This window comes from Pantherophis guttatus, chromosome 9 (genome assembly GCF_059756535.1).
Source record: "Pantherophis guttatus breed Tessera chromosome 9, ASM5975653v1, whole genome shotgun sequence".
NCBI classification, from domain to species: domain Eukaryota; kingdom Metazoa; phylum Chordata; class Lepidosauria; order Squamata; family Colubridae; genus Pantherophis; species Pantherophis guttatus.
The window spans coordinates 16,997,978-17,020,945 of NC_142071.1; the positions used below are offsets into that span (position 1 = coordinate 16,997,978).

A 22,968-nucleotide genomic window follows, 5' to 3' on the forward strand; every position below is an offset into this window, starting at 1 on the left:
ACTGCTAGTTTAAGGGATTTGCAAGTTCCTCTTAAGGAAACATCTTCTAAATATAAATTAAAAGATGGGGGGGGGAGGAGGAGGAGGAGGGAAGCATGATTGCATCCAGCTCTTCCTGAATTAAATAGGAAGTGTGGCTAACTCCAAAGGGTAGAAGATGCCAAAAAGCCTTACATGCCATCAGCTCAGGAGAGACAGCTGCTGATGGGGAACAAACTTCAGCTTGTATGAACAAATTCAGATATAAAAACAGGTCTTAAGTTTGCAGCTGCTTTCCTGCAGCTGCCAAGTTGTTGTATCAATTCCAATATTTACCTTCAAAGCCTGGTGATAATTTTAGATCACAAATATATCAGGGTAAAATTAAGAGAATTCAAAATGCCTTCCCCTCCTTCCCCTGGGAAAGAAGCAAAGCCAGCTCCAATCTGCTCCCTAAAACCAGCTGGCTCTACGGATGTGTAAGTCGTAATTAAACTATGGCATGTTGAGCAAATCTTAATTGGCTGGACTTATATGATGTACCCAATCATAAAGTTATATAAAGTTCAATTTGTTCAGTGATCGCAAAAAAAACAAACACTATGTGAAGCAAAAAATGGCATTGCGTAGAATACCTTGTGGATTCAGTCAATGGGTAAGTTAAATGCAATACCCATCAAGAGGATAATGAAGAAATTAAGGAAGGGAGGCCCTTTGGCACAGTATTCATTCATTCATTCATTCATTCATTCATTCATTCATTCATTCATTCATGGTTGATTGGTTGGTTGGTTTCCCAAGTCCAAAACATCTTACATTAAAAGAGAAATATATTTAAAATTAGTATAATAATTAAATTATTATACAACCTCCCCCATGCCTGAAAAGTTTTCAATCAGTGTGTGTTACCTGTTCTAACATATGCCAATGAAACATGGACACTAACCTCACAATCGAAACAAAAGCTACGAGTGATGCAAAGAGCCATGGAAAGATACATGCTCAGTGTCACAAGACAAGATAGAAGGACCTGCACATGGATTAGAGAACAAACGAAAGTATACGATATCATCAAGAGAGCAAAAGAACTAAAAATGGAAACAGGCTGGTCACATGGCAAGAAGAACTGGTGGCAGGTGGACTAAGGCAGTCATAGAATGGATCCCACTGGATAAAAACCGTCCATGAAAGAGACCTAAAACAAGATGGAGCCACAACATCAGCAAGTATTGCAGGCCCGATTGCAAAAGAAAGCTGAGGACCATATAGGTTGGAAACATATGTAAGAGGCCTTCATCCTGTAGTAGATGGCTAGAATGATGATGATGATGATGATAATGATCTAAATAAGGAAAACTTTCAATATATGACAAATATAAAAATTAAAACACAGAAGGAATTTCAAATGGTTATGTGAATTTATATAGCATTTGAAGCCCAGAACATCAAAAAAACAGTTTTGTGACAGTAATTCACTGCTTCTTCTACATCAGATGTGGGAAACCAGACTGAATTCATTCTGAATTGACCTGACCCAATTAGTTCAAGGCCCCACTCACACGGGGGGACACACTCTGGACTTGATTTTTGTCTCTGGTCAGTGGCTGAATGATCTAGGAACAGGGGATCTAGACATTAAGCCCTTGTCATGGACAGATCATTCTCTCCTTCACTTAGACTTTCGAGCCGCTAACCCCCGCCGCAGGGAGACGGAACCAACTAGGTGGTTCCGTCCCAGGCGCCTGATGGACCCTGATAGGTTCCTGATGGAGCTTGGGCCATTTCCTGAGATCCTGGCACATGACTCGACTGAAGACCTGGTGCAAATAGCAGGGCTATTTGTGTAATGGAGTTTTAAATTTGGAGTTTTAAATTTTTGGGTTTTTAATGAATCTCGGCCACAAATGTAAGAATTTTAATAATTTTTAAATTTAATTGTGATGTTTGTATTGTGTTTTTACTTGGCTGTGCACCGCCCCGAGTCCTTCAGGAGAAATAGAAATAAAATTATCTTATCTTATCTTATCTGAAGAGTGGGGCCACAGATAATCATTAACACAAAAAAAAGAGGGGTGAACTCCAGTGTTTTAGCCCCATCCATCCAACTTCTGCAGAGGAGACATTTACATGCCCACCACCAAAGTACATACGGGCAGCCTTGACTTAAATCACAACTAGAACCAGAATTTCCATTGCTAAGCAAGGTGATGGTGAAGCACCTGATTTTGTGACCATTTCTGCCATGGTTGTTAAGCAAATCACTACTATGTTAGGTAAAACATTCAGTTCTTAAGCAAATCCAGCTTCCCCCACTGACTTTGTTGGTCAGAAGCCAACTGGGAACATCACAACGGATGACTGTATCACCTCAGAGTAATATAACCATAGTAAATATATGCTGGTTGTCAAGAAACAAAATTTTGATCACGTCACCATGGAGTTACTGCAACAGTCAAGTGCAAGGACCGGTTGTAACTCACTTTTTTCAGTGCCATTCTGATTTCAAATAATCATTAAATGAATGGCTCTAATTCAAGGACTACCTGAAAGGCTGCTGCTATCATAGCATGTTTGCCATCTTTTTTTTCCATCGTAAATAATGCCCTCTATTTAGAAAGACACATGGAGATATGCCTATAATTAACTTGTACCAGAATGCCTTCTCACATGCGTGGAGTGACGTAGACACCACAACATCCAAAACTGACAGCCAAAATTGGAACATACACAAGAAAGGACCTGCATAGGAAATAAAGGGATTGGTATCAGAGGAGCACAAAGATCATGGTCTTCTACGGCTCATGGTCAAAGAAAAGGCCATGCTGAACATGGATCCAGGTAGTCCCATTGCCCAATTATATCAAGGGAAGATGTTGTTTTTCATACCATTAATCCGTGGAGTCCATTAAGGTGGAAATAAGGGATAGAATTAATCTCTAGCATTTTGTGTGTGCCTGGCATGTGACATTTCTTCCATTGATTCACAATGAAGGGTGCCATCTACTGGATCATAATAGCTATTTCCAGGCTATTGAGGACAATAATAAAACATGGAGTTTTCCCTTCTTGTCACTTGCATCACATAGTTTCGTTCACCAGTGGAAAAAGGGATCTCTTATCTTTGCAAACTTAGGTTGTCCTTTTAAGGAACAGTCTGTAGAATGGTCCACTTTGCAATGACCAGGAAACTGTCATTAATTCTGTCTGTAGAGGTCATATTTGTCCCAAAGGTGCTTTTCCAAAAAGACAACTGGGTTTTCTTGGTCTTTTTCTTTGAAAATGTTTCACTTCTCATCCAAGAAAAAGCTAAACTGAAGAAACGTCTTAGATGAGAAGCAAAACCAAGAAAGTCCAAATGCCTTTTGGAAAAGCACCTTTGGGACCGTCACTAATGCTACAAGCCCTCTTTGTTTCATAATCTATTCATTCTGTCTGCCAAATTCCTTGGCTGCTTGAGGAATCCAATCCAAACAATATTATCTACTGGGATGGGAAGGAGGCTGATGCTTAGCAGGATCAGAATTACACAGCGGAGGCACATAACCTGGATCCGCAGCAGATCTCTGGAAGGTCCCTCTTCTGAAGCTGCTGCTTACAAGGAACGAAAACGTCACCATCCACCATGCATACAGTTACACAAACAGTAACATGTTAAGGGTCTTCTCATTCAGCTGATGCAATTTGCACATTTCAAAAGCCACAAAGAAATATTTAAATATTTAAATTGCTGCACATTGAATTGAGTTTGGCCCCTGGAGTGATCAAATGGAGCAATTCTTCTTGCTTGCAGAATGGATAAGTTAGCAGACAGCATCAACGGAGCCATCTTCTGGATCTCTTTGCTTCCTTGCCTGCTTGGAAGCTCAGGCTAAGGATTAAAGAGATGGCATTTTTCTGTGCACAAAATACCCCTTTCCTCTGGGATTTAAATAAGACCATCTTCAAGATCCACAGCAAACTTTCTGTTCTACAAGTAAGTAATAACAGAAGCCCTATCTCACATATGAGAATCCCAGAGCTGAAGCTCTTTGCACAACAGAACACATTTTGGGTCTCAATCTCCATGCGACATCTGCCCTGTAACACGCCTTCTGCCCTGCAACATGCCTTCAGAGCTTCAGCTATCGGAAACTTCTGCGACAGCAGATGGACAAATCCGTGCAAGTAAAGCTTCAGCATATAAATACATGGTCACCGAGCCATAACACTTCACGTTCAATATTTCATTCGGCAAGATGTCCTGTTCTTAGAGGCTAATCCAGTCATTTCATCTAGAGAAAGTGAAAATTCAGTTGGCTTTAGCATTTATGGAAAGGAGAAGGAATGCATTTACTGGAAAAAGAAGAGGTTTTCTTGCCTATAGGCAGAAGTAGCAACTAGGAGGAATGGAATGGAATCTAGGAGGAAGTGTACGGCTAGTCTAGTGAGAAGAAGGACTAGAGGTGACATGATAGCAGGGTTCCAATATTTGAGGGGCTGCCACAAGGAAGAGGGGGTCAATCTATTCTCTAAAGCATCTGAAGGCAGAACAAGAAGCAAGGGATGGAAATTAATCAAGGAGAGGCACAACCTAGAACTAAGGAGAAGTTTCCTGACAGTGAGAACCATTAACCAGTGGAATGGTTTGCCTTCCGAAGTTGTGGATGCTTCATCACTCTTCATTTTAAGAAGAGACTGGACAACCACCTGTCAGAAATGGTATAAGAGCTCCTGTTTGAGCAGGGGTTGGGACTAGAAGACCTCCAAGGTCCATTACAACTCTGTTATTCCGTTATTCTGAATTCATCACTGATGGAGATACAGGCAAGAAAACATCAAACAGAAAGTCATTTCTCCTTTAGCTCCCCACTTTATTTCTATAACTATTTCCCTCTTCTTTCAAAATCCTTCTACTTGTAGTGGCAGCTCATGGCCAAATGTTATTTCTAGTGATGTCATCATAGATATTTATAGCATACCACAATGATGCAAACATATTGCAACATACATCATGATATCACAGTTCAGGCCTTGGTCTTACGTACTTGCTTCCATCCTTTAACCGAAATACTTAAGTTATATGATTTCTAACATGATGCAAATTTTGTGGTTTCCAGCCCTTTTTCTTCTCTTAGAGGTGTCACTAAGTTTGTCTTTATTCAGACAGTACAGTGACAAAAATGTGTTGTCTCATTTACTAATTACACTACAGCAAATCTAATAAAATATAATACACACAATGTTAAAATAACACCCATTCTCTCTCTCTAATGAAACACCAGCATTTCTTGTTCTTAGTCATTTTAAAATATGTGGACTTCAACTCCCAGAATTCCCCAGGTTATTCTCCCACTATTTATAAACTATAATAGCTGGCCTCACCATTGTAAGTACTATTGTCGGTCATAATGTCTGGTTTGGGTTTAGCTTAACATAGAAATCTGATGCTTGAAAAAATTGCATTCCTTTGTGGATTTCTTGTCTACAAGCTACTACTATGAAATCACACTGTTCTGTTCCCAATGGCAATGGTCCTGGGATGAGTCCAAACTGTGACTGAGGAATAGCTAATATTGTCCAAAAAAAAGTATTAAAATGTGTATTAAGAACTGCTTGTGCATTCATTGTGCATTTTCTTTTATTCTCTTAGACGAACAGAAGCGATCAAGAAAATCAAAAACCCATTTTCAGTATATCGCAATTCCTGTTCCCAAATCAATCAATCTATCTATCATCTATCTATCTATCATCTATCATCTATCTATCTATCTATCTATCCATCCTTCCTTCCTTCCTTCCTTCCTTCCTTCCTTCCTTCCTTCCTTCCTTCCTTCCTTCCTTTCTTCCTTTTTCTTTCTTTTTCTTTCTGGAATGCTGGCATATGCAGTATGTTAAATGGTCCCAGCTAATTGTAGTTTATTCTGCAGACAATGATAGATATTCCCAGACACGAGAGTCAGAATGTTAGTTAGAAATTGTAATGTAGTTTTCATTGGTCTGGACTGCTTTCAGTCCTTTAATTAATGCTTGTTTTACATTATATAATTGTATTGACTTTAAATGAGTAAGCCACCCAGAATGACTATTATGAGATGGCCAGCTATATAAATCAATAAATAAATATCCCAAAACATGGTTTACCATATGATGTTAGTATCCCTGATGATACGTGGTTAGAATGCAGTATTGCACACTTATTCTGCCCATAGCCTGAGATCGATCCAGATGGGGCTCAAGATTGACTCAGCCTTCCAATCTTCTGGGGTTGGTAAAATGAGGACCCAGATTGTTGGGGGCAATGTGCTGACTCTGTAAACTGCTTGGAGAGTTCTGTAAAGCATTGTGGGTGGCATATATATCTAACTGCTCTTGGTATATTGCTAATATAGTGCTGCTAGTTGACTGTGTTCTTTATAGAATAACATATACTCTTGAATTACAGCCCCAGGATCTTGGCTAACAAAATGTTTCCATGACACAGAAACAAAGTTCTCTTTGAAATTTAGTTTTAGGTCAACTATGTCAGGAGTATAGAAGAAAATGTGCTTCAATAGTTTTCTATAGAAATCCTCACAATATCATTCTCTATATATTATCCAAAACTCATATAAAGCCATATTGGTGCTAGCAGACAAAATTCTTAATAAGTTAGATATCAATTTCATCCACACCAGTTATATAGTTTAACTTCAGCTACGTTTTTGGTTGACTGTTATGTAAACCTAGCACTTTGACTGGTTGTATGGTTCAATATATTGTGTCAAATCCAAATTATGGTTAAGCATGCTGTACAAACATAGTCTTCATAGTTCATCGTTCACACTCTATTAGGAGAATCAGGTAACAGGCTTCCAGTATAACAACAGCTCTTTGACTTCTATACCACTTCATAGTGCTTTACAGCCCTCTCTAAGTGGTTTACAGAGTCAACACACTGCCCCCAACAATTTGGGTCCTCATTTTACTGACTTCAGAAGGATAGAAAGCTGAATCAACCTTGAGTTTGTCAGGATTGAACTGCTGGCAGTTGGTAGTATTAGCCTGCAATGCTGTATTCTAACCACCACACCATCACAGCTCATGAAGTATCATGGATAGTTATTCATATATCTATTAAGTTGATTGTTAACAAACCAGAGCCACTAGCTCAGCTTTCCGGATGTTAGTGTATTTTAGTGCCTAGCACTCTCCACCACGGGCCCTGCTCAGGGAGCCCTGAGATTTCAGCAACATCTAAAGAGTCATTTCAGACAAGAGTGTTTTCCTGCCATGTCTGGAGATTAGGACCTTATGTTTTATTTTTATTTCCTTCTATTCAATTGTCTCCAATTCTCAGAGACTGCCTGGACAATTCAATGCAGTTTTCTTGGCAGGGTTTCTTGGCTTGCCATTGCCATCCTCTTAGGATTGAGAGAGAGTGATTGGCTCAAGATCACCCAGCCAGCTTTGTGTCCGAAGCAGGACTAGAATTCACAGTTTCCCGGTTTCTAGCCTGCTGCCTTAACCATTACACCAAATTGGCTCTCGTATAGTCTCTAGTCTATTCCGACACATCAGGAAATGGTGGGTCAAGACCAGCCTTTACTAGTTGCGAGATCCGAGGCCCAGAATATATGCCATCAGCTATTATGCTATCCACATGGAACACTGTGATTCCTTGGACTACAATTTGCACAGATGTATTTGTGTATCGTACACCACTCAGAGTCACGCTTTGTATGATGGGTGGCTATACAAACTTGCTAAATAAATAAAAATAAATAAATAATGCATCCATTCTATGTCTACTAACACCTTGTTCAAACATTTCACAACAACGCAACATTCCCGTGAGAATGTTCCGGTGAGAAAATTGCTAAGGTGGGAATTAACCAAAACAGAGCCCGAGTTAAGCAGAAATATCAAGAGTTTTACCATTACAGTTATGTGTACAGGTATGTGTGTTTAAAGATAAATGTCCATTTGATGGAAGATTCATCTATATTTTAAGGAATGCAGGTTAGAGGCCCACAAATCCCCAATGTATGTCTTTTAGGTTGAAAAAAACAGCAACCCAGATAGCATGGTATCTGCTTTCTCTAAACGGCTAGGCTCAATCTTTTAACATTTTCAGAGAAAATCAGAAACCAAATGCACTGGACAGATCCCTATATTTAAAAAGCTGCCTATTCATCATTCATTAGATGAGACCCAGTGTGGTGTAGCATTGGTCCAAAGCTGGAGAGATTCAGTTTTAGGATGGGGTATCATATCTGCAAAGATCTGGACAGCTTCTAGATGGCACCAAACCCTTAGAGAAGACTTTACTGTCATCTAGAAGCCTAATTGGCATAGTCCTATTTCAAATCTATTACCCTGATTTAAAAGATCAGAAGGAGAATTCTTGCTACTTCTCAACCCATTTGAACCAAAATCAAAGGACCAAAGCTTTGTTTTTAAAAGGATCCTTGAGATGTGGAATTAAATATATTTCTAACTGGGATTTTTTTTAAAAAAACACTAATTACCAAAATATGGAAAGGATAATCTGCATGTGTTAACAGATACACACTTATGATGATATACTGTATAGTTATTTGCAGAGTTGTAAAATAAATTGATGAGAATACAACTCTTTTATTATCCACTTTGTATTTGATTCCATATATTAATGTACAGTAGTCAAAGTTTGATTCCAGTGAAATACAGAAGTTACATAAGAAGAAATCTGCGACTGATACAAAATCCAACTTGGATTTTCTTATTTATGCTTGATTTTGTTTTGCATTTGAGGATAGTGTAATTTTCATTTCAAATGTAGGAGATTCTGTAGCCACTGATCCTGCCGCTTTCTAATACATGGATGGATGGATGGATGGATGGATGGATGGAAGGAAGGAAGGAAGGAAGGAAGGAAGGAAGGAAGGAAGGAAGGAAGGAAAGAACAGAAAAGTATGGAAAGATATAGTGAATGATATGGTATAAACTGGATTTAGCTGTTTTATCTCAGCACTTTTAATTTCATTAACTTATTCTTGTCTTCTGCACTCTGTGTAATGTTGCTTACCATGAAAGTGGATCGCATGACAGTATGTTAGATATTTCTGTATGTATTAAACTTAAATCCTAGCCTAAATCAAAGTCCTTTGTGAAGAAGCTTTGCCAGTGTACAAGTTTGTTTTATTTTCAGCTCCAATTTGCAAGGATTTACATCGGCTTCTCATCACAAACCTCTGCATTTTATCCTTTTGTCTAATTCTTGATCAAGATTAGCAGGTGGCGGCTTTTTGTTGCTGTCAGACGGTCCCTCGGGACCACCAGCCCCATCACCTGTAAAGAGCCGCCTTTACAACGGAAAGGTGGCTCGAAAAACTCCATTTCCAGGAGGAAATGTGAGATAGAGTAGGTGAGTGTAGGTAGAGCTTTCCGCGAAGCCCCCAGAGTTTTTTTTTTTACTCTTGGGGGCGAGCGGATGAGGCTCCCTATATCACTCGCCGTTCGCTCCGGGCGTTGGGAGACCTCTGCCTTTTTGCAGAGCAAGGCGACGAAAACAAGCTTTTCAAGATAACTAACAGACTAAGTAAAGAGGATGAGATCTGGACCTGTGACCCTAAATCACAAGTATTTATATTTATTTTGCAAAGGATACTGAACAAAGTAAAAAAGAACTTTTAAAATGGCGACTGCCGAAGTTTGAGCAGGGAAGCTGAAAAGGGAAAGTCCTTCCGTTTCTTATTAAGCCACAAAGTAGCGGAATAAATACTCCTGGCTACAATTGAAGAAAAAGCTCCACTTTTGTGTTTTCTCTTTCCTGGAGATTTGGTATTGATCTTGTTTGGAAAGAAGCTTTTTTCTCTTTCTTTGTTTTTCTTTTCTTTTCTAAGAGAGTTTATCTGTGTGGAAATATGGCGTTCAGACTTACAAAGCCAGACAAACAAGCAGTGGGGGGGGATTCCCCCATCTATAAACTACATGAACAAGTTCTAAACCTACAGACTCAGAAAACTGATTTTAATATAATTGAATTTTTCTTGGAGGAGATTGTAAGAAGGGATGAGATTGTTAATCAGAACTTTGAAAACTTTAAGCAGGAAATTAAAGAAATGGTGCAATTAAAGTTTGATATTTTGCAACGAAAGATTGCAAAAGTGACTAATGGCTTTTCAGAAATTGTTATGAAGTTGGGTACAAATATTGACTTATTAGAGTCTAAAATGGAGGAAATTGAGGATAATTTGGACAATAAAATACAAAGAACTGAAAATGATTTGATAAACACTCAAGATAATAGCTTAGAAGAAAAACTTAAAATGGAAGCTGATTATAAGACTTGTAATGCAGAAAATATAAAACAACAGATTGAAAAAGAAGTTTTAATGATGCAATATAATCTCACAGAATATGCGATTAGACTGAGAGGATTACAGGAAAACAATAGAGATGACTTAAGAAAAATATCTTCTGAAATTCTGGCTGGGATCTTAAAGGTTCATCCTGAGGAAGTATTTTGTAGGATTGACAGAGTTTATAGAATAAACTCCTGGATTGCAAAGCAAAGGCAATTGCCAAGAGACGTGGTGATTTATTTTACAGACAAAGAAATAAGAAATAATATCGTGCAAAAATCTTTTAATTCTACTCTGCATTTGTTTGGAAGAAAGATTTGGATATACAAAGAGCTACCACCTAAGGTGCTATTGGAAAGAAAGAAATTTGGTTTTCTGGTGACTGAGCTTAAAAAGAGAAATATTATATTTAGGTGGGATACTCCAGTTGGTATAATATTGAGATATCAAGGAGTAAGATATCAATTAAATATTGCTGAAAAAGCGGAAGAATTTTACCAAAAAATTTTGAAAATGAGTTCAATATTTTTATGCACAATACAAGATAAGCAGAAGGAGTTGGAAATAAAGGAAAAATATCGAGCTACAGAGGCCTCTGTAGATGAATCGCCTTTGGATTCTTTAGATACCTCAGCTGGATTATCCACAAATAAAAGAGATGTGGCATTGGATTCTAATGTGATGATTCATCAAGTCACAGACAAACATGGAAATCAATTAGTTGATACACAACTTATAGAAAAGAAATACGAGTCACAAAAGCAAAACCAACAAGATCAAGCTATAAATCAGAATGAAAACCGATCAGTCGATATACAACTCGTAGAAAGGAAATTAGGATGGAGATCAAACCCACAACAAGTCAAGAAAAAAAGAAATAGATCTCGCAAAAACAAAAATTTCTAAATTAGGCAACAGTGAAGCCAGTTATTTAAAAGATGACTGAATACATGAAAAGATAGTTGAGGCGAAGTATTGGTCAACATTATCCTGAGGAGAGTGACAGACCTCTGCAGTGCTGTAATTTTGGGATGTGAAAAGGGCCTTAAATTGTTGGATTGGAATTATCCATTTTGGATTATTTTTTTTTTGATAAATATATCATGCTTATCCTGAGCTATATGGCAAGAGAGCTATGCCGGGGCATGCAGAAGATCTGGTTGTTACCCCTTTATGATGGTGGGAATTAATAATCCTGAAGAAATCCACTACTACAGATATTATATGGAATACAATTATAATGTCACTCGGGTGGTTGTTTTCCTTTTTTATATACATGAAGATATTTATTGTTGATGGGGGCAGATGATAACTGAGGAGTTTTTTGAACATTCTGTTGCAATCAGGATGCTATGTTACCCTAATATGGACGATGGAGTTAACAATCCAGTGGAGAGACATCAAAGAAGATATTATATTATATGGATTATAAATTTAAAGTCATTGATGTTATCTATATAAGGGAATATTTTTTTAGTAGGGTGGGCAGAAGAATAAAGATATTAAGAATTGTTATGTATGGTAATTTTGTAGGAAAGTGGGTGGAGACAGGTTAGTTTATTGATTGTTTAGTTTAAGAAAAGGGATGTTTAAGAGATACATTTATGGGAGTGGAGGAAATGGATAGAGCCGAATAAATGTTAAATTAGGATTTATTATATAGCTTTTTAGGGGAAGGCTGCTTTGAAATGTTATATTAATATACATTAAAGATTAAATGTTAAAATAGGATTTATTATATAGTCTTAAAGTGGAAGGTTGTTTTGAAATGTTATATTAATATATAGATATATGTATGGGGGAGGAGAAAAAGGGCAGATTATTGCTAAATTGGGAGTTAAAATAATGTTATTATGCTAAACTAGAAGTTATTATACAATGTTACAGTAGAATGTTATTTTGAAATGTATGGTAAAAGGGGGATGTAATAATATTACTAGAAAGAAAGGGTCAGTATTTGAGGGATGGAGCAAGGGGATGGTAAAATATTATATAATCTGTTACGAAATTGGATTTTATTTTGAAGAAGTCACAGGGGGGCGGGTGGTGAGGGGCGGTTAGGGAGGAGGGGGGGAGAAAAAAGGGGGAAAATTTGTATTTGAAAAACTTTTTCAATAAAAAAAAAAAGATTAGCAGTCCAAAATAATCCATCATTCCCTTCCTTCTGAAAACACTAACTGGATTGGAAAAATCTACCTAGCTGTAACTAAAACTACTGTGAAGCAGAAGGGTTATCAGTTGTGTTTACGGGCAAAGAAAGATCTTTACATTATTAAAGATAATTCGGCAGCAGACTGACTTTCCTTTTGCTTTCTGGAAATAAAACACAGACCTTTTTGGGAAATCTCGTGGTGAAGGAACCTTCATACAATCTGTTTGGGGATCATTATCTCAGCTCTCAAATGAGGAGCACTAATTCTGCAGTCATGCGCAATCTGCTTCAGGGAAGGAAGAGCATCACAACACAAATGAGTTTAAACCCTTGCTGAGTAGAGGGATCCAAGCTAAAACATCCCTGACAATAGTTGTCCAACTTTGCTTGTACACATTCACTGAACAGGAGCTGTTCCATAAAGCTGCTCTGTTAGAAACTTCGGTCTACAACCTCCCCATGTGGAAGCTGGGAGGGAGCTCTATTAAAATGCACTTGAAAGGAAGCAGCATGGTGCATGTGATCAGGAACCCTGCTTTCTTAGGCTACCTGGCTACACAGAGACCTCAGCTCCATAGAGGTATTTAACCTGCCAATGCCAAGGATAAAAGTGCAGCGAACCAACGAACTCCAGTTGCTACTTTACTTCAGATCCTCCTGCGCTGAACAAGATGTAGAGCAGGGAACTATAAGGTGGTTGAAGAGAAGACACTCGTAAAACTTCTTGCCGCAACTCTAATATTACACATATTATCTGTACTGTAGGGAGGTTGATAAATACCCACAGATCCTGGAAACAAAGTCTGGGTTCTCCTTGCCCAACCAGTTTGGTTTTGTGAAGATTGATGATACCAGAGGTCCTTTTAGTTAGATTTAACTGAACAGATCCTCCCACTTCTGTCTTTCCCATTCAAAAAAAGTGAGGGACTAAGAGGACAAGGCATAGAGACTTTAGAGGTTGAACCAATCCATACCCCTTGAGTATGTCCCAAAGAAACTTTTTTCAAAAGGCAACTGGATTTTGTTTTTGGAAAAACAAAAGTCAAGTTGCCTTTTGAAAAAAGCATGTTTGGGACAACCAAGACCTGGATGATTGAGAATCTCCATTTATCCCTTGAGTAAATCTCAGCTTTCTGTGCCTTCATGAGTACATGCAGCATTTATCATGCTTCATTGTGTTTGTTATTTATCTCCCAGCTTTCTGTTTATTCAACACTTCAGGCAGCTTGCAGTGCAAACTAAAATGACAATATGAGGAGTTCAGACATAATTTTATTACTGGCAATTGTGGATTACAATTTTTGTAATTGGAGATCAACTCCCCTGCACATCATAGTGTGTTGTGCAGAGGTCTTCTCTCAACTCAAGGGATACAAACATCCCACCCTGATTTTCCAAGGGACTTGTAGAAAAGACAGAAAGAATAACAAGGGAGGAGGGAAGAATCCCACCCATTCTTGAAACCCAAACTGACATTCTGACCCTTGTCAGAGACAGCTGCCTTCCTCCGCATTCCAGCCAAAAATAATAACAGAAGAGAAGAGAGAGGTTTGAAGGAGACCTAATCTAATCTTCACTGCTTCAGTTTTAAAATATCCTGCTTGGTTTAGGGTTACATGGAGGGATGTGCGTTCAGTGAGACAGATCTTTGCGTAAAGGTCCTTCATGGAAGGTTCGTGTAACCAGAAACCAAAGAAAGCCAGCTCTGTTGCAATCCAAACAACACACACACACACACAACTTTTCTCCAACACACTTTCCGAGCCAGCTCTGCTAAAGCTAAACTTGCAACCTCAGTAATTATGTTAATGCCACTGCATTTTTTATTAAACTATTTATAAATTGTGTTTTATTGTCTAACCTTGTGAAACAAATCTATGTGTGAGCCACTCCCCGAGTTTCCATGAAAACTTTCCCTCTTGAAATGTTTCTTCAGATATCTACATACCTGGATAATTACATTCTGAAAAAGGATGATGACTGTTTGCAAGCCAAAAAATCTGCAATTACTATGGAACAAACTGAAATGTTATTCTTTGCAGGGTGGGGAGAAAGGGACTCGGGAGGCATTTCTCCCATGTGAAATAATTAACACGCATATTATATTTTGCTAAATAAACTGGAATACAAAATTACAGGTGATAAATTATGTCAAGAAATTTGATCCTTTGGTCTTCATCTTTCTGTCTTAACAGGAGAGCTGAGCAAATTCTTAAGGATTTTTCATGAAAAAAAAAAATGGGGAGGGGACATTAAACCAAGTCTTGCCCTTTAATTTCTTACTTTAAAACCATATTGAAAGAAGTTACTAGGAATGTAAAATGTTTGAACATCCTGAAACAGAAATATTCTAAAATTCCAAACCTCATCTTGGACCATGCAGCTTCAAAATAGCTTCCAGAAGTAAATTCCTTGAGCTAGAAATTGTTACTGGGATGATCCAGCTCTGAAACAAGGCCATTTTATGTAGGCCAACATATTATAAACACTCGGTTTGAAGAACTAGTTTGGAAGATTTACTTTTAGAAACTGATTCCAGAATACAGATTTAAGATGGTTCATAGGAAGAGAAACTCCAGAATCTTGTCTTCTTGGACGTTTCTTTATGAGAAGATATGCTTCCACCAGTCTAAGGGCCTTTTCCTACTTGCATCTAGCTATGAGTGACCAAGAGTAGGACCAACCATTGGAAGATCCCAACCTCTTTATCCATACAAGAAATCAACTGGCTGTCTGGTCACATATGTGAGTTGGGCAGCCACAGAAATTGGATGGATGGATGGACAGATGGACAGACTTCTGCTTGAACATCTCACTGAAGGATTCATCATCACCTTCTTTGAGAATTGGTCCTAATGTCAAACTGTGCCTAACATTTCCCTCATCATTTAACTGTAACCCTCCTTTTTGGAACAAAATCATTATTCTGTACTCCAAACCCTGGGTTGATACTAACTCCTGGTGCCTGCAGTAATGAATCCCTACAATTTTCTTGGCAACCTACAGATCACTCCCTTCCTCTACGTTGCAGGTAAGTTACAGTGCTACTATCTCTCTCTCTCTCTGACATTTTTTTCTTGAGGTTAAACATATTCAACTCTTTCAGCCTCTCCTAGGACTTTATTTCTGGTCTCCTAACCATCCTTGTTGCCTTTCTTTTCATCCTTTGACTGAACTGATATTCTCTTGCACAACATATACAACCACATCATTCCTTTTTTGCAGCTTTGCTGTTTGGTAATTTATAGGCCCATAAATCTTATGATGTTATTCAATCCACTAAAGGTGAACCAACTGGACAAAAAGCTGTGTTTCCCAATGTTTTGCCTGAGGCCACATTAACTAGTCAACTCTCCCTGGTTTACTGCTAGTGTTGGACCCCCTGTATTTAATTATTTTTAAAATCACAACAGCTTTCGTGTGAGCAGTGCCTTTTATACCTGTGCTTCCTTCTCCCTATAATACAACAAGGGGTTTCAGCGTCCTAAAGCAAAGAAAGGATGAAGGTACCACCACTATGGAGAAGACAAGGTGAAATTTACTGAATGGGTATGGTTGAGGAATAGTTTTGTACTTCATTATGTAGTCTAATAACACAAAGTGAGCATTGGCAGGAAACTTTGATGGCTTAAAAGAGTTTAAACCAGCTCACAGAGGATAAGACTTCCAATTGCTGTAAGTTACCTCCAGCATCAAGGGAGAGTCTGTTTGGTCTAGTGGTTAAGCACAAGGCTAGAAACCAGGGGACTGTGAGTTCTAATCCTGCCTTAAACACAAAGTCAGCTGGGCGACTTTGGGCCAATCATTCCCTCTCAGCACTAGGAAGAAGCTACTGGTGAGCAATTGCCAAAAATGACACCAGGAGTTAGGACTGATTCAAGGAACCAATAAGAATAACGTGAAACCTTTGGGATCAGAGTCAATGGGTAGCATAATGGATGCTAGGAAACACAAACAGGGATATAGTTTTAGTTCCAAAATGTTTGATCAAGATGGGAAGATTTGACCTCATGGACAAGAAGCTCTGATGATGATGTTAAAACTATTGCTATCCATAAGCATTTTCTATGAATTCCACACCAGTTATTGTCTTCCTCCTCAGTACCGTAGCATTTATTGCTCTCTGTTTCTAAAATGCAAATACCTTGCGCTGTAAAAATAGGTTGGGAAGTAGAAAGTAGGTCACCATTTCTCTGTATAGAATATATACTCTGGCAGTTCATTGAAAATCTGATCTTTGAAGACTGACCTACCAATTCCATGCTAAGATGAAGCATGATAAGTAATGAGACAGATCAATCCATCAACTAGGATCCATTGTGACTTATTACAGAGGTTAAACCATGATATGCAAAGTCAGCAACCATGATTACACCCTAAGTTGTTTACTAATTTTACCCCTTTTTTTCTATATTTGTAGAATCCAATGAATCAAAGCAAAGATTCACCCCAAACTCTAACAAAGCGTAAAACTAATCAAGCTTAATGTGTTGCATGAGTGCAGCTGTAAAGCCTTTAATGGACTCAGGTTCAGCTGCTCTGTGAACAGAACTGTTTGGGAAGCAAAAAGACAGCAGCTACGTCTTCTAAAGAAAAGCAATATTTCAAGAGGTTTGTTCAAAAATATTTTGCATCATGAACGTTTGTTGCACAGAGGACAGGTTCTGTAGGATCACCGCCCCAAGCAAACTCCAAGATCAGATCATCTTCCTCTGTTATTTTCACTAGAAGTCCATTTGAATCTTGGCACGCAAAGGCGGGATAATGTAGCCACGGAGTTGCTGAGATTTAGAAACTCTTGTTCAGATTTCCTCTCAGCCAGGAAATCTGCTTTGAGCAGAGGTCTTGCTGCTCCCTTGGTGCTAACCTATCTTCAAGGGCTGCTATAAACAAGCCTGAGATCTGTGGAGGAAGAGCAGGATTTTTAAAAAGAGAGAAGTATTACAAAAGCCCAAGAAGAAAGGAAAGGAAAGGGGAAAGGAAAGGAGAAAGGGGAAAGGAAAGGAAAAGGGAAAGGAGAGGAAAGGAAAAAAGAAAGGGGAAAGGAGGGGAGGGGAGGGGAAGGGGAAAGGAAAGGAGAAAGGAAAGGAGAAATAGGAGAGGAAGAAGGAGAAGGAGAGGGAAAGAGAGGAGAGGGAAACAGTGGAAAGGAAAGGAGAAGGGAAGGGCAAGAGAGAAAAAGGAAGGGGAAGGGAAAGGGAAAGGAAAAAGAACTCACCTATCTAAATAAATACAAGAGTTAAGCTACCCATCATACTGCACACCACTTTCATTCATAGACTTTCAGGAAAAGTTGAAAAATATAGCACAAATGAGGAAATGCACTGGGGAGTGGGGTTCCTTTTGTGCATTGGGGGCGCTGCGACCTTTCCTTAGAACTTCACTAGGCTTTTTTTGGTCCTGTGCATTTCATGTCCCTTTCAAATCCATCCAAGCCTGCTTCGATTACCAGCTCAGAGTCCAGCAGGTCTGTGCGCCGGATAACCGCTTTCCATAATCAAGACAAGGTACTTTTCCAAGGAAAAAAGAAGGGGGAAGCGTGGTGGAATACAGGCTCGCTTTTGTTTTATTAAAACCCAGCTTGTTGGTTTTTCTGCTCAGTCCCGCTGGGAATCAGCACCCCGCACCATCTTTTCCCCTCCGTTTCACCACTAACTTACCGCAAATCCATACATGCAATCTGTGGCTAAGTTACTGCCCGCCCAAGGGCGAGGGGCTCGGAGTTCACCACGCGCGGCTTTCGGGCCCCTCGGAAGGACAACCAAAGGCGCGGCCGAAGAAGCCGCCGACGGGGAGAAAGAGAGAGCGCGCGCGAGAGAGAAAAGGAGAAGAGGCTAGAGAGGGGGGAGAGAGAAAGAGAAGGAGGGAGAGAGCGAGAGAGAGAAGAAGGAAAAGAAAGAGAAAGGGGGGGGGAGAGAGAGAAGAAAATAGAAGAAAATAGAGAGAAGAAGGAGAGAGAGAAAGAGAGAAGAAGGAAAAGAAAGAGAAAGGGAGAAGAGAGAGAGAGAAGAAAATAGAAGAAAATAGAGAGAAGAAGGAGAGAGAGAAAGAGAGAGAGAAGAAGGAAAAGAAAGAGAAAGGGGGAGAGAGAGAGAGAAGAAAATAGAAGAAAATAGAGAGAAGAAGGAGAGAGAGAAAGAGAGAAGAAGGAAAAGAAAGAGAAAGGGAGAAGAGAGAGAGAGAAGAAAATAGAAGAAAATAGAGAGAAGAAGGAGAGAGAGAAAGAGAGAGAGAAGAAGGAAAAGAAAGAGAAAGGGAGAAGAAAATAGAAGAAAATAAAGAGAAGGAGAGAAAGAGAGAGAGAAGGAGGAGAGAAGAAGAAGAAAAAAAGATCTATTCTCTGTCTGAACCGACCCAACGAAGAACCTTCCCATCGGAAAAAAAAAACTCAAACCAAGAGGTTTTGCTTTATAAATTTACAATAGTGCAGTTGTTTCATAAGCCCACTAAATCAACAATCGCGGGAAATTTATCCGAATCTCCGCAGCCACCAAAGCCGGCGCCTCCAGCTGCCCAAAGGGATCCCAGCCACCCTCGCTTACACGGAACTGCGCTTCCCCGGATGAAAAGCGACCGGTTTCCTAACGACGGAACCCTCGCTAGAGAAGCCCCCTCAGCCGCTTCTTAAGGGCGGGCGAAAGGCGGCCGGGGACGCCGCTTCGGCTCTCCGCTCTCTCGCCTGCATTTCGGGAAGCCGCCCCAGCTGTCCGCGGGCAGGAAGAGCCTGGCTTGTCCGCAGCCCGCCGAGCGGCTTTCCTGGCGAAGTGCGCCGCGCCGGCCTCGCTGGCTTCTGAGGCGCCGAGATCGCCGCCCGCTTTCGGCAAAGAAGCGTTGGGAAGCCGGTCATTGGCGAGCCGGCGGAAGACGCCGCGGCGGGGACGGAAAAAGCCCAAAGGAGGCGACGACGGAGAGCTCCGCTGTCCCCGCGGCCGCTGGGCGACGGCGGGGGGGGGGGAGTTGCCCGGGGACAGCCACGCGCCTCCCTTTGTCTCCCCGGCAAAAGAAGCCGCGGCCAGTTGAAGTTGCGGCCCGGAGCCCCAGCCACTTCGCCTCCCCTCCCCTCCCCTCCCTCCGTCTGGTCCTCGGCAGCCCCGGAGACACTGCGCGGCCCCTCCGTCCGGGAGAAGCCGCTCCAAGTCCCGCTCCGTCCTCCGCCCCGCCTCCCCATCGGCTTCGCCAGGCCGCCGCCGCTGCGCGGACGAGGGATCGCCCCGCCCGCCTTTGACTGCAAGCGCTGCCCGCCAGGCCCCTCCGAAGCCGCCCCGGCCGCTCCTTCCCGCGCCTGCCCCCTTCCACCGAATCTCCGGCCCCAGCCGGCGACGAAGCGCTTGGGTGGCAGTCCGGCTCGGTGTCCGGAGTCGCCCGCGGCAGCCTCGCCCCTCCGCCGCTACCCCAAGCCCGGCTCCGCCAGCCCGCTTCCAAGCCTAGTCGGCGGCTCCCCTTCTCCGAGCCTCCCGGACCCACGATCGACTCTTTCCCCCTCCAAAGCCCCGAAGACGGGACGCCGCAGCTCCGTTCCCGGGCGCGCGCGGGGCTCCTGGCCGCCTTGAGCGGAGCCCGCCGGCTCTCCCGCAACTTCTTCGCCTTCGCCTCGCCAACTCCCCCCAACGAGCCCCCGCTCCCCTCTCCCCGCCCCTTTCGCCCCCGCCCCCCCCACCCCCAAGCAACTCGACCCACTCGCCCCGGCTGGGTCCCCTTTGCTTCCAGCCCGCCTGCGGGGCTCTCCTGCCCGGCTTCCCCGGCACCCGCATCCCACCTGCAGCGCAGCCCTGGAAACCCCCCCCCTCCAACGCCGAAATCCCGGACTAGTTTCTCTCCCCGCTCGGTCAGCGACTCTTTGACCCCGTCCGCCCCAACCGGCGGCGCCCCTCTTCCCTCCGCTCCAAGGCTTAAGTGAGCCGAGCCAAAGTTCCGGGCGAGGGAGGCCGGAGGGACTGGAGCCGGCGGCGGCGGCGGCAGCAGCCCCGAAGAACGAACCCCGCTCGCCTCCCTTCCTCCCCCGTTGCAACGCTCGCTGGCGGCCGGTGCCCGCTTAGCCCTTCCCGGCTGCTGGAGGAGCAGCAGGAGCGGCTGGTTGTTGCTGCTGCGAGCGCCAGCCCGCTTTGCCCGCCCCTGCGAGGCTGCGATGCGCCGCAACTCGGCTCTCTGAATGACAGCTTACCTGCATGCCAATCTTCATCAGACTGACACCGGCCTGACAGCGCAGCCTATACTCACTGCCTGGCCCTGCCGCGCGTCAAAGCGGCCCCGCCCTCCGCGGCCACACCCCCTCCTGCCGCCCGCGCACCGCCCCCAGGCCAGCCCCGAGCGCAGGAGCCGCCCCCGACGCGCGCGCACACGCGACCCCCCCTCCCCTCCCCTGCGGTCCTCGGCCTGTCTCCCCCTAGCGGACTCGCTCTGCTTAACCGCCGCTGCGGACACGTCGGGAAGCGGGCCGTGGGTTGTGTGTCCAGACGCAAGGCTGGGAGAGAAGCTGTTTGCGAGGCTCTAAAGCAGGGCTCTGCAACTTTGGCCACGTTAAGCCTGGCGGACTTCAACTCCCAGAATTCCCCAGCCTGGGAATTCTGGGAGTTGAAGTCCGCCAGGCTTAACGTGGCCAAAGTTGGGGACCCCTGCTATAAATCAGCGTTTCTCAAACTTGGCAAACTTTTTGCACTTGTGGATTTCAACTCCCAGAATTCCCCAGCCAGCCGTGGGTGAGGAAAATTGTTGCTGTTGGATATTTTTTGTGGGGCAGGCATTAATGAGAAACAAACCAAACGGCTGGAAATAAATTCTCAAGCAGTCGAACCAACCTGTGGAGATAGCAGGGTTTTATTTTTTTTCCCTAACTTATTTCTATACTTTTCTTCAACTCAGGCGGAGAAACGGGGTATGCTATGAAACTAGATTGGATAAACCACAGGGCCTTCGAAGCCAAAAGTGTGATTGATAACACCTAATAGTTTGTGTTCGCACACCACACCTAGGAGTTGTGGGTTCCAAACTCGATTTATTTCTGTAGTTCGATTCATTTAGTGATCATTTGAAATTGCGGTGGCCCTGAAAAAAGTTACTTGCAACCAATCCTTGCATTTAATAACCATCCCAGCGTCCACAGCATCATGTAATCAAAACTAGGGCGCCTGATTTGCTTAGAATTAGTTGAACATATTGGAAAGTTTATTTTATTTTATTTTTTCTTGTATGCTGCACAGAGTCACTTTTTCATCAGAAGGTCACCCATACAAATTGGATAAATAAATAAACAAACAAACACAGAAATATTCCTTATAGTCCCCATCATTTCAAAATGTGCTTGTATTACAAAATCAGCCCACTGGGGCTTCTAAATATTTATTCATATTTTTAAAGCCATAATTAAAGTAAAGCGGAACTATTTCTACAAAAAGGGGAAGCTCACCATTTGATTGAAAATGTCTTCAGATCAAAAATAGAGCAGCAGCTTTCTAAATCAGGATTGGAGGAGGAGGAGGAGTGGTTTATTCAAGTAAAATGCCCAGGGGAACTGGGCAGCATATAATTTTGTTAAGGCTGGTCTCCAGGTTAGTCAGATATTTAGGCTGGTTTTGCCATTTCTGTCCATCTTTAGAGTCTTTCCCAAGGACCTGAAATTGGAAGATGTTGTTTAACAATATTGAAGGTATCATTGCAAAAAGAACTGGAGAAAATCATGAAATACAGAGACCTGAAAATAGACGTAGAAGGGTTATGGCAAAAAAAGCAAAGATAGTAACAACAACAACAACAACAACAACAACAACAACAACAACAACAATATTGCAGCTTCCTGCAATAACACCAGCAGAACTGCAAAAAACTATACTACTCGGAACATCATATATTTTAAGAAGATACTTGGTTGGTACCTAGGACGCTGGCAGTAACCCGTATCAACCATTAGCACCAGTCAATCGTTTTCGTGACACATTTTTAAGTGTTCAGTTGACTGAGTTTCATGTTTAATGAATAAAAGTTTTATAATAATAATAATAATAATAATAATAATAATAATAATAATAATAATAATAATAATAATAATAATAATAATAATGCTGGCAGCAACCCATATCAACCATCAGCACCAATCAATAATATTTGTGATACATTTTTAAATGTTCAGTTGACTTGAGTTTAATGAATAAAAGTTAATTATTATTATTATTATTATTATTATTATTATTATTATTATTATTATTATTATTATTATTATTATTTTAAAAAGTCATGGGAACATAAAGTGGAAAAAGTTGTCAATGAGAAGGTGAAGATTTCGAATACAGACAGATCATCATTTGGAACACAATACACAAAATATTACAGTTGTCAAAAACTGAAGCGTACGATTTATTGATATCGCTGTACCAGGAGATGCCAGAGTCAAAGAAAAAGAACTGGAAAAAATCACGAAATATCGCGACCTGGCCATCAAAATTATGCGATTATGGATGTAACAGTGATACCCCTTGTCATCAGAGCACTTGATACCATGACCAAGAATTTTACAAAATACATCAATAAATTGCACCTGCA

General features: G+C 41.5%; 1 protein-coding gene across 28 annotated transcripts in view; it reads right to left on the reverse strand.

Annotated features, from left to right (window-relative positions):
• PKNOX2 (PBX/knotted 1 homeobox 2) overlaps positions 1 to 20,730 on the reverse strand; it is a 338,759-nt gene extending 318,029 nt beyond the window's left edge. For 12 of the 28 annotated variants that reach the window (XM_087875606.1, XM_087875615.1, XM_087875601.1 and 9 more), the window contains exon 1: positions 20,597 to 20,729. The gene's annotated coding sequence lies outside the window, so the exon portion shown is untranslated. Of the gene's footprint in view, positions 1 to 20,596 lie in introns of all 28 variants that reach the window. The other 16 variants (XM_087875607.1, XM_087875599.1, XM_087875614.1 and 13 more) reach the window with 4 other exon arrangements.
• Positions 20,731 to 22,968: the final 2,238 nt, after the last annotated feature.